This window comes from Oratosquilla oratoria, chromosome 26 (assembly GCF_046742065.1).
Source record: "Oratosquilla oratoria isolate Oo_2021 chromosome 26, ASM4674206v1, whole genome shotgun sequence".
Classification (NCBI taxonomy): domain Eukaryota; kingdom Metazoa; phylum Arthropoda; class Malacostraca; order Stomatopoda; family Squillidae; genus Oratosquilla; species Oratosquilla oratoria.
Window position 1 is genome coordinate 14141232 of NC_134802.1, and position 12924 is coordinate 14154155.

Genomic DNA, 12924 nt, shown 5'->3' on the forward strand with positions numbered 1-12924 from the left:
TAGCAGCTCTGTGGATGCCAAGGATGCCCTTGACTTGACAACTTATGAAACAGTTCTATGCTGTTCTCTCAATCCTACTAAGCTCATCGGAGAACTCGGCAGACAGAAGCACCTTTTCTATTTGAGGTCCAACAAAAAACCCTCCTTTGATTTCAGCGGCTGGTTCAACTCCAATTTATTGTGCAGTGGCGGTATGAGCACAATCCTATGATTAACCAGTGGCTCCAACATGACGTTCCGAGTCCCAATTACAAATTCTGTTCGCTGCTCCCAGTTCTTCCTGTTGTAGTGTTCAGAGGTGGCTCTGCTGTCCCAAATGCAGAGGAGGCATTGGAACTTGATAAAGCCTCCCTGCAGACTGAGCAGGAAAGCCACCATCTTAAAGTCTCCAGTGATTTCCCAGTTGCACAGGTTATATTGCAGGGCTTCCGGGAGAACTTTCACACTGTAGTAGTTTTCCTTCAGGCAGAATGAATTGGCTAGGGGCGGCGTCGGGAACCTGTTTCCATTGTAGAGGAGGAAAGCCTCCAAACTTGTAGTAGAGCTGTTTATGAAGAGCCTCCACTCCTTGTTCACAAATCATGACAGAAGCAGCGGCCTGAGAAAGGTTCGTGCCAACTTCTCTAACTTGTTACCTGCGCCTCCTCCTTGACCTTCCACTGCTTCATCTGGAGATGAATAGCTCTGCATTGGACTTGATCAGGCCCATATTCCTGACCAAGTCATTTACTTCTTTTTGATTTGGGAAGCAAGGAGCTGTCTCTGGTACCTGAAGCAGGTAGGCCAAGTACTCAGCATTCATCTCCTCCTCTTCAAACTTGTCTTGGACTTCACTTGGAGAAGGTGGTATTGGCACGGGTTATTTGGAGCAGTGAGGAATTGGAGCAATTGATGATGGGATATCTGAGTAATGCACAGCAACAGCATTCTTTTCTTTCCACCGCTTGCTAAGGTCCACCATAAAAAAGCTGTTTGTGGAGTGGTCTATTGGCTCCAGCCAGACCCGTGGGTTGGAGAATTTCAGGGACCTTTTCTCACATCGCAGCCACACTCCCAACGTCTTCTTACAGTGCTCACAACAGAAGTGAGGGGCCCAGTGCTTGTCCTGGTTCCCAACTTGCATCCCGAAGTACTTTTGGTAGGCTTCACAAACCTTCACCGACGTTTCCAAGGAGAATTTTTTGCCTCTCTTCTTTATATACTCGCCGCATATATAACAGAAGAGGTCAGGGGGTGTCAGCAGCCTCTTGAAGCCATCTAAAAATATAGAAATATGTGCAATCAGAAAATATGGATCTTATAGTTCTGAAAGTATAACTTATAACCACAGTAAATAAACATACATGTATAAGATAAGTAGGATACTTCAGGTTATAGTCATCAAATCTTGAAAAAATTAAGCACCAAATTGCACCAATTTCATTCGAAAATATTAAATAAATTGCTTTTACTGCAATTCTAAAATTATATTAGGTTGAATGCTGGTCTCTAGAATTTTTACAAACTCAAACTTATAACTGTTTAATAGCCTTTATTTATTTATTTGGGACCTAAGTAGCATAAAAAGGTGAGTATAAGCCAGAAACAGAGATTTTTTTTGTTACATTGAGTTATTTGTATGTATTTTTATTTTTATTTTAATTAATTTGTGTTTTGATTTTATTAGGAAACCCAAAGGATATGCTAGCTCCTAGAAAGATTTAAGGATATAATCAATCTCTTCCTGTAGAAACTCTTTACTGCATATCATTAGGGCCCTTAGCAGGAATCCATTAATTATCCCCAATTTAATTCCAGAATTGTGAACTTAATAAAAATGTACACAATTCCCTTTGTTCATTGGTTTTCTATATACTTTAAATTTAATTCCAATCTCAGTTCTCATTACTAAAGTATCTAGAAATGGAATTAAATTCAAAGTATACAGAAATCCAATGACCAAAGAGGATTATGTACATTTTTATTCAGCTCACAATTCTAAAACATAGAACATCACCTCAGATTTCGACTGGGTGATAATTCTTCAGGCGGGCTATTCTGAGGGGACTATATATACCGGGTATATTCTTAACCTAACCTAACCTATTCTAAAATAACTTAACCTAACCTAACTTAACCTAGTCTAGCCTAACCATACCTCACCTAACGTTACCTAACCTAACCTTAACTTAACCTAAACTAACTGGGGTGACGATTTTTCAAGTGTTGTTGGTTGGGTTGACAGTACTTCAATTGGACTATCCTGGGTTGATGATTCTTCAGGTGAATGTTATGGGGCGACAATTCTTCAGGTGATCCAAATCATCTACCAAAGTGGAAAGAAGCCCATGTCTTACACAGAAAACTGGGCCCAAACGTCCGCACAGTTGGCGGTTGGTGAGTGTGAATATAAGAACAAAACATAAGAATGGAGGAGACTGCAAGAGACCATAAGGCCTACACTAGGTAATTCGATGTCCATTACCACCTGTCATCCTCATCCATAAAGTTGTCTAACCGTTTTTTAAAACAACCGAGTTTCATGGCTCACTACATGATTACTAAGTTTATTCCATTCGTTGACCACCCTATTAGTAAACAATTTTTATCTTATTTCCTTTTTAAATCTAAATTTGTCCAATTCAAATCCAATACTACGAGTCCTGCCTTGTTGTTTTAATACGATAACCTTATTTGCGTCACCCTTGTTAAAGCCTTTGATCCACTTGAACACCTCTGTTAGATCACCCCACACTCTGCTACTTTCCAGGGAATGTAAGTTAAGGTGCCTGAGCCTCTCTTCGTACGGTAAATTTCTAAGCTCGTTCTCTTTACTGATTCTAGTGAACTGATGTCCATTCTAAATGACCGAGACCAAAACACCACATAGTTAAGGATGGGTCTAACTAACGCTAGATAGAGTTTGATAATTACCTCTGCACTTCTATTCGTAACCGTCCTAGCAATGAAACCTAATGCTCTGTTAGCTTTATTCCTGGCGCTAATGCACTGTTTCCTGGGTTAAAGGTCAAGACTCAATAGAACTCCCAAGTCTCTCTCTCACACTCAGTTTTCTCTAAAAGTGTGTTATCTAAGCTATATCTGTTTTCGGGGTTGTGTAGCAGTACATTTAACACGCTGCCCTTTGAGATATTGAAGTCCGTTTGCCATTACACCGACCATGTGAACAATTTGTTAATATCATCCTGCAGAACCTCGGCGTCGTCTCCTGACTTAATTAATTATGTGTCCTATTTTAGTGTCGTCCACAAACTTACTAACATCACTATTAATCCTATTGTCCAAGCCGTTTATGTACATAATGAGCAATAAGGGACCAAGCCCTGAAAAACTGTTGCCTTATATACGTTAGTGTAAAAAGATAGAAGATTATTCACATATGACTTACCCTTGGAGAAACAATGCTGTGAGTCATGAATCAAATTATATCTCTCAATGTGATGTTTGAGTCTATTAACTATTATTGATTAAAACATTTTACCTATAACTGATGTCAAACTGTAGTTACATATAGACGATTTATCTCCCTTTTTGAAAACAGGAACAACGTTTACCTGCCCCCCCCCAAAAAAAAAAAACAATAGGCACAAAACCTGTGTTTATCGACTTATCACATATTTCTGTTAACTGGTCGCAGATTTCAAATTTACACTCTTTTAGCATTCTCGGAAAATTTTCGTCTGGATCCGGGGATTTTGTAGCTTTGAGTCTTTCAATCTGCTTGATTACTTCTACCTTACTAATACTGATATTGGATAGTCTATTTTCTTCATCCCCACTGAAAATCTTATTGTAGTCAGGTACCTTATCTAACTTCTCCTTGGTAAACACCGAGAGAAAATATTTGTTAAACACCTCGCTCATTTTTCCCTCCGATTCTATCATGACATTTTCGTCGTTATTGATTGGGCCGATCCCTTCCTTATTTTTTGTTCTGTAGGGATGAAAGAAGCCCTTTGGGTTGGATCTAGGTTGTCTGGCAACCATAAGTTCATAGTCACGTTTTGGTGTGCGCGTGTTCTTTTTAACCAGTCTAGCCATACCGTTATATTTGGATCTAAGGTGTGTTTTCTCGTTTTTTTTATTCTTGCGTAAAATCCTCTTTTCATTCTGATCTCATATTTCAGCTTGTTCGTCATCCATTTGAGAGTATTACTATTCTTTCATACTGACTTGAGGGGAATAAATTTACTTTGTGCATTTAGAATTAAATTTGTTAGGTTACTGTACATTTCATCCAAATCGCTGACCGGGCTATTGACCTCGCACTTGTAAGTAACCTGACCCAAGCTACGCATATTACTCTCCGTGACCCGATATGTGACCGCACTAATGACGTCCGGACTGATCGTGTATCTTTGCATGTCACAGCCCCCTGGGTCGTTCTCGTAAGTGACCAGATGTCTTAGATACCTTCTCATCTCACCATGACTGGCTCTCCTGAAGTACGATACTAGAACGTTATTCGTACTATTTAATTCTTCCTAAATAATATTAAATCTTATTTCTTGTTGATAGCTAGTGCTTAGACTATCTCCTACTTTTACGTTTCTCGTTAGGTGTTCATTACTAGTCAAAAGTAAGTCCAGATTATTCTGCCCCCTCGTAGAATTGGTAATCATTTGTTTTAGGAAATTATCCTGCAACACACCTCAGAAATTTTGCGCTTCCTGATCCCCTACTAAAATTTCCCAGTCAATGTTTCTATAATTAAAATCTCCCATGACCACAATGTGTTTGTACTGGGACACCCTGGCAATTTTTGATGAATCAGGGGATCAGTCTGTCTGCTCAATGCTAAGGTTAGGAGGTATATATAGGACACCAATAATAATTTTCTTATTCTCGCCTATAATATTTACCTAAATAGATATCGTACTATCTTCTTTAATAGAAGTGTTGATAATACAATTTGTATATATATATATATATATATATATATATATATATATATATATGTGTGTGTGTGTGTGTGTGTGTGTGTGTGTGTGTGTGTGTGTGTGTGTGTGTGTGTGTGTGTGTGTGTGTGTGTGTGTGTGTGTGTGTGTGTGTGTGTATATATGTATGTACGTATGTATTTCAGCAGCGGATTTTCTTGTAGACAGATTTCATTGCGTAAAATAGCATTGCTGATCTTCTTGTGGATATTTTCAAGACATCTAACTATAGACTTGGCTTCTGTAGATAAGGTCACTATTGCTGGTCCGAAGGACATAATTTAAACTCAGGAAGAGGAAGAATGGAGTATAGTAGAGCTTGAAATTTCGTTCACTGTGTATATCTTCAAAAGCAATGACAATGGTCGCAAGACATTGGTCTTATGTACTAACATGAGGTGAGAATAGGAAGTAAATAGCTAATCAATAGGGAAGAGGGTAGTGGGTGAAACCAATGATGAAGCTAGGCGGCCGTAAGAGTGCCCTTCAATCAGAAACATCGAACGAGGTGCCGGGCAGGTAAGGTCAATAGTCACGTAGGAGACTTGGAGAAGAACACATCTCGGCGAGCAGACGGGATGATCTCATAATCTTGTATTTGGAGATTCATTGAACGCATTTTTCTCAGGTGTAGAGGGCTTCGAGAATTTGCAATCTTCTTGTATCTTGTACTTTTCCTATGATTTTGGTGTTTTCGACCATGGCCTGTCTGGTAAGAGCAATGTTGTGGTGGAATTCTGTGTGTCTTTTGTGTGCCGTTCTGAAAATTTGTGCTGACTTTTCTTGAAAGTTTAGTGGTGCAGTATCCTATGTATGAAGAATGAAGGGACTCAGTTCTATTGTTTACAAGAATATTCATACATGAGATGACTGCGTTGTAATATAGAGGGAGCATGGGAAGGGCTGTTTTTGAGTAAGATATTTGAAGTTTTCTTGTTCTTGTAATAAATAACGAAGTCCACACGGTCGAGAGGGTTGGCAGGTTTGATTTGACGTTCAATTATTTGCTTAATGATTTTCTCTTCGGTTTTATATTCTGTAGTCATGCGAGATTTATAGAACAGTGTGATGATTTAACCTAGATTAGGGCGGTCTGGAGTTTGGTCATATCATTTGTTGAGTTGCCTCTTGATGACTCTGGAATTTTCATTATAGGAATAACCATTATTTACTAGGACCTGTGTGGCTCTTTCATTTTCTTGGTTGGTGCTTTTCCAACTACTACAGTGCGAAATAGCCCTTCAAATATAAGCGCTAATGGTAGAGTATTTAAGGCGTTGGGGGCACTCACTTTTCCCATTTAGACACAGGCCCGGGTTAGTGAGTTTGGTGTAGACGGAGGTGCCGAAGTATGGGTGGTTCTGCGCTACCAGTACATTAAAGAAAGAAAATTTACCGTCGGCACTGGACTCAATTGTGAAAATAATCCCGGAAACTGTTTACAGCATTTCTCTAAGAGGGAAGAGGCCTTCTTCCTTTGTCACTTTTACAAAGATGTGGTCATTGTATCTTGCGTAATTAGCTGATTTGTTGAAAGTACGAAAAACTTCACGTCCCACCATCCCCATGAAGAAATTAGCGAAAAGGACACCGAGAGGGGAACCCATCGCTACTCCATCAATCTGCCGGAACTTCCTTCCACCACGGCAGAGAAACGGTGCTTCCTTCGTACACATTTCCAATAAAGCCAAAAGGGCCATTTTTGGGATGTCTAGTATTGGAGGTCCTTCTGAAGGGTAGATCTCGTTCATGTAAATTTGATAGTCCGGTCAACATCGATGTTCGTAAAGAGGCTTTCTACGTCATAGGAAGACAGGAGCATAAGTGACTTGAAGATTCGAATCTTAGTCCTCCTGGATAAATAATGATAACACCATATACTCTGGTTGAGAGAGCCCATAACACCATGTGCAATGCCAATCATTCGAAGTACTTCTTCACATGACCCACCATTGTTATGCACAACACTACCAATGTAATTGTCGTCGTCATATGCAGGGACAGACTGAACTGTGTTATCCATAAACTCACCAAACTCCTGTACCTTTGTCTTGTTCCAGGAGACCTGAATTCCAAGCGGTCTCACCTCCCTAAGCAATGACTCGAGGGCTGCAATTAGGACCTCCAATGACTCCGCAAGAAGTACAGCATCATCAACAAACACAAGTTCAGTGACCTTGGTGTTGTCATAACATGCTGTCCAACGACATTGGTCGATTCGCGTCTTCGCTCCAAAAGAATACGAAGTTGTAGTTACTAAAAGTGCAAGGGTTTATTCAGAGGAATCTTTAAGAGAAAGAATCTTCATATGTCTGCTGTATGTGATAGAGTTAGGCAGGTTAAAGTTGCACTAATTTTCTCTAGCGAACATCTCACATAAACCCAGTTATATCAAAGAAGCACACACAGATAGGTATGGCTCAACTATACATAAACCCCATTCAGGAAGCACGAACCACCACTTTCAACACCATCATCACCATGCCAACCCCCCATCCGTCTTGAATATATCCCGGTTGTAGACTTCCAAGAAGCCAAAAACAGACTTACGTATCATTTTCAGTCCCATCGTAAGGCAATCGCCTTAGATGGTGAGCCCTTGGGAAAGACATTCCTGGTTAAACATCATATACACATACCCCCCCCCACCACCACCTATACCTCAGTCTATAGAATTCCTCAAAGTAGAAAGCTTCTCGTCTCAGACCACATAGACGAGATTTTAGAACCAGGAGTCATCAGACACCCCCACTCCCCTTGGAACTACCGACACACACCACACCCGACCGTATGCCAATGCCCATAATGGGAGATGTACTCCAGTCCCTAGGAAAAGAGAACACAGTATTCTCAACCTTAGACCTTAAATCTGCATTTTCGCAGACTGAACTAGGGGATGAGTCGAAAGAGGTAACAGCCTTTAGCACTGATAAAGGACATTTAACCGCATGTCCTTCAGGCTCAAGAATGCCACTAGTACACTACAAAGACTCATGAATAGCCTCTTCAAAAACAAACTAGGCAAATCCCTTTTCGTCTAACTAGACGACCTAATAATATTTTCCCCTACTGTAGAAGATCACCATGATACCCTTCGGTACGTCTTGCAGACCATCAGAAATGCTGCCCTAAAGATTCAACTGTCAAAATGTAAATTCCTTAAAAGGAAATTTACATTCCTCGGCCACACAGTGGACAAGGAAGAAATACACACAAACTCAGATAAGATCAGAGCCATTGCTGAATTCCCCACTACAAAGAACGAGGACCAACTTAACTCCCTTGTTGGCACGGCAGCATATTACAGACATTTTGTAAAATAAATCGCGAAATTAACTGCCCCACTTACCAAATTCGCATGTAAGAACGTACCCTTCAAATGGGACTCAGAAGAATAAGAGTGCTTTCAGAAAATAAAAACAGCACTATGCAGGCCACCCGTCCTCGCGTTTCCAGATTTCACAAAGTAATTCTTTCTGTTCACGGATGCATCCTCCTTTGGTATAGGAGCAGTCCTACAACAAATAGATTTAAACGGGAAACATAGAGCGATAGCATACGCAAGCCAAGTATTGAACCCTGCAGAGCGTTGTACAGCCACGACAAGTCACGTGGCAGGGAACGTGACTGATGGTCACGACCTGACGCTTCTCTGCCAGCGCGACCCTGCTTGACCCGACCTAACCCAGTGCAATTACCTAATTCCCCACCACGGGTAACTTGTCCACGCAGTATATACATCGGCTTCCGCCGCATGTAAAATCAGTTCACTCGTACGTTACAATAAAGGAGACGAACTCACCAAAACCTCTTTCTCTTCACCAATAGTAGCATTCGGAGCGACAATGGACCCATCTACCGCCACCAACCCCGACGCCACCCCTGACGCCACCCCCGGCGCCACGCTGCCCGCTACCAACACCGTCAACGCCGTCTCCTTGAAGCTGCCGCCTTTATCTACGGTCGACGCCCCCTCCTGGTTTCGACGAACGGAGATTCAGTTCCGCCTGCGCAATATCAGCGCGTTCCAAACGAAGGCAGACTATGTTCTCGAGGCGATCCCCGAAGATGTGTTCCCACTCATCTCCTAATGGCTTGATCAACACGACGGCGTTATCCAGTATGACGTTCTGAAAGAGTACCTGCTTCAGGAATTCACGCCGTCAGAAGCCTCCAGAGCCTTAAAAATCCTCCAACTCTCCCAGCCACTGGGGGACATTAAACCAAGTACAGCATACCTCGAGATGATGTCCATCGCCCGCCTCCCACCCACAGCCAACGGAACCAGCAGGAACGTCGATATGCTTCATCAATTGTGGCTCATACACCTCCCAGCGCCCGTCCGATCCGCCCTTGGCAACGCCGAGGAAATGACCACCGACGAAGTTTCACGGAAGGCGGACCATCTCGCCGATGCCCACGCCGCCGCAGCAAGGAGTCAGGATGTCTGTGCTACGGACGACATCACGGACGAAATCTTCGCCGCAGCATCATCGCCAGCCAACAGGCGCCAGCAACACCAGCAAAGACAGCGAGGCCGGACCACCCCCGCTCTGCACCTGTGCTACTACCACACAAGATTCGGCGCCTTCGCCAAGAAATGCCAACCAGGATGTACCTGGACAAAAAACGCCTAAATGGGTCACCGTCAATCACTTTGGCCCCTACAGGCCCAACGGGCCTCTACATCAACGACAAGGCCTCTAAACGTCGCTTCCTTGTCGACACTGGTGCTTGCAGGTCCATAATTCCTGCATCCGCTGCAGAACGCCGGGTCCCCAAGGACGTTGACGTTAGGCTCGTTGCAACTAACGGCACTACCATAGCTACCTACGGGTGGAATCGCCTGAACCTCACCTTTGGGAGTCGCCACTATTCATGAACTTCATCCTGGCTGACTTCCTCGCTCATTACAGGTTACTGGTCGACGTCGCCAACAGCCGCCTAGTCTGCGCAACCGCATCCGTCTCGACGCCCCTGCAAATCACGGCACAGCCAACCACGGTCGCCACCATCGACGCTAGAATGCCCTACGCCCACCTGCTCACGGAATTCCCCGACGTCTTCAAGCCTGAGCTGCGACAGACACCACAGACGCCAGCTAAACATGGCGTGTACCACTACATCAAGACGTCTGGGCCCCCGGTATTTGCCAAATACCGCCGCCTACCGCCCGAGAAACTCGCCGTCGCCAAGAAAACCTTCCAAGAGATGGGGAGACTAGGCCTATGCCAAAAGGCCCCCAGCCCTTGGTCCTCACCTCTCCACCTCGTCAAGAAAAACGATAGTTCCTGTCGCCCCTGTGGAGACTACCGGCGGCTGAACATGATGACGGAACCTGACCACTACCCACTCCCAAACATCGCCGACGTCACCACATACCTCAACGGCGCCAAGATCTTTTCGACACTGGACCTCCTGAAGGTCTACTACCAAGTTCCGGTGCATACAGACGACATCCCGAAGACCGCCATCACCACCCCCTTTGGGACGTACACCTTTAATTACTGCTTCGGCTTGCGAAACTCAGGTGCGACCTTCCAGCTCCTAATGGACGGCATCCTCGGCGACCTCGACTTCTGCGTCTGCTACGTCGACGATATTCTGGTCTTCTCCAACTCGCCTGACCAGCACCTCCAACACCTGCGGACCATCCTCGAGCGTCTCCAGGACAACGGCCTCGTTGTCCGCTTTGACAAATGCAGCTTCGGAAAAAAGTCTGTCCCATTTTTGGGACACCTCATCTCTCCTGACGGCGTTCGTCCCCTGCAGGATAAAGTCGCCGCAGTCGACAAATTTCCCAAACCTACTACCATCAAAGCCTTGCAGGAATTTATTGGGATGGTCAACTTCTATCACCGTTTCCTCCCTAACATCGCTCAAACGCTGCACCCACTTTATAACGCCCTTCACGGAAAACCGAAGGACCTCCTGTGGAACCTCGCCATGGAAGCTGCCTTCGTCAACGCTGAAAAAGCCCTTGCCCGTGCCACCACCCTCTCCTTCCGTGCACCAGGTGCCCAGCTACAGACCTACACCCCTCGGTTTCTTCAGCAGGAAACTCTCCAAGGCCGAGCTCAACTACAGCACCTTCGACAGAGAGCTCCTCGCCATCCACCACGCCGTCCGCCACTTTCGCCATTTCCTCGAAGGCTCCTCATTTATCATCAACACCGACCATCAACCTCTGGTGCACGCCTTCACGAAACAACAGGACGCTTGGTCTGCCAGACAGCGCCGCCACCTCTCCGCCATCGCCGAGTTCAATTGCACCATCAGGCACGTCCCCGGTACAAAGAACCCCGTCGCAGACGCCCTCTCCCGAATAGCCATCGACGCAGTTCAACTCGGCCTCGACTACGCAGCTATCGCCAGAGAGCAACGGGAGGATCCTGAAACACTTGCCTACAGGACATCCATCACATCCCTTAAGTGGCAAGACGTTCCTTTCCACGACAACCACACCATCCTCTGCGACATCAGTACCGGCCGCCCACGACCCCTCATCCCAGCCGCCTTCCGACGTCAAGTGTTCAATTTAATACACGGCCTGTCTCACCCTTCAGGGCGCGTCACTGCGAAGCTCCTGAAGCAGAAATTCATCTGGCACAGCATCTCCAAGGACGCAAAGGAGTGGGCCAGATCCTGCATTGCCTGCCAGCAAAGCAAAATTCATCGCCACACTGAATCAGGCATCGGATCATTCCATCAGTCCCGACGACGCTTCGCACACATTCATGTCGACGTCGTCGGCCCACTCCCCCTGTCGGAAGTAATGTTCACATACTACACAGACGAACTCAATGAAATAAGCAAATAACAAGGCCACCTCAAGTCTCTTCCCCTTAGATAAGAAAAAAAATGCACTCTCTATTAAATTGAGAAACCTCCACGTAAAGAACATTTTCCCACTGAACAACTACAAGAGCATTGCCCCCACATTAAAACAACCCTAGGTACAGATGCAACTATGCACATATCCCTCTCGACCTACAAAAGAGATTCATAGGTTGGACTATAATCCCATTCCCATATACCTACAAAAATTGATTATTACCCTGGATGTTCAACGCACCACCATGATCATATCTGAAGACGGTCAATGGTACTCCTACAACCCCTCCTCTGACCTTACCTTATGCAAATCCGCTGTTACTAAATTCCATGTTTGCCCCGCCTAACTTTTTCCGTTTTTATTGCACCACAGAACATTCATGCATAAACCAAATCATAATACCTAACGCCAGCACACTGGAGAGCTGCCAGTAATGAAAGGTAAACCCCAACAAGACCCTACACGTACACATTAACATGGACCATTTCCTATTCTTTCCACGAACCACCCTCGTTTCAGTAATCTGTAAATACAATCCCTCAACTTAGCAGAAATCAATCAGTGGAACCATCTCGATCCCTGACTCATGCCAAATATATTTTGACGACACAAGCTTCCACCCAAACCTTACTTATAATTTCAGCTCCACCCTCGATCCTATCACGTCCCTCCCAATACCCCTAACGCCTTCCAAACCTCTACCTCTATCATTAAACCAACCAGACTATGCAATTTGGCTAAACACTACTCAATCAGACATAATAGACTTACTGCAATTCTCCACAACCACACTCCCGTCAATCCCTCAGTTCTCTTGCCCTACTGGTACTGCTCCTCCTCATTTGTAGACTAGTATATGTCTGCGCGATCCAACGGGCTGGATAAGACCATAACACACTAACCACAAAGAATATCCTAAAATTAAATCTCACCAATATATGTTTTTATTATATACAAAAAGTAAAACATATGTAAGCCCATGGAACATGTTTCACCAAGAGATGTTAGAATCTTTCATTCCTTGGACTCATTACCCCTTCAGAATTGGTAATTTACTGAAAAGAGACCCTTTTCCATCACTGATAGTAGACAAAGTGTTAACTCACGGAAAAGAGTCCCTTTTCCACCAGTTATAGTAGATAAAAAGTTACT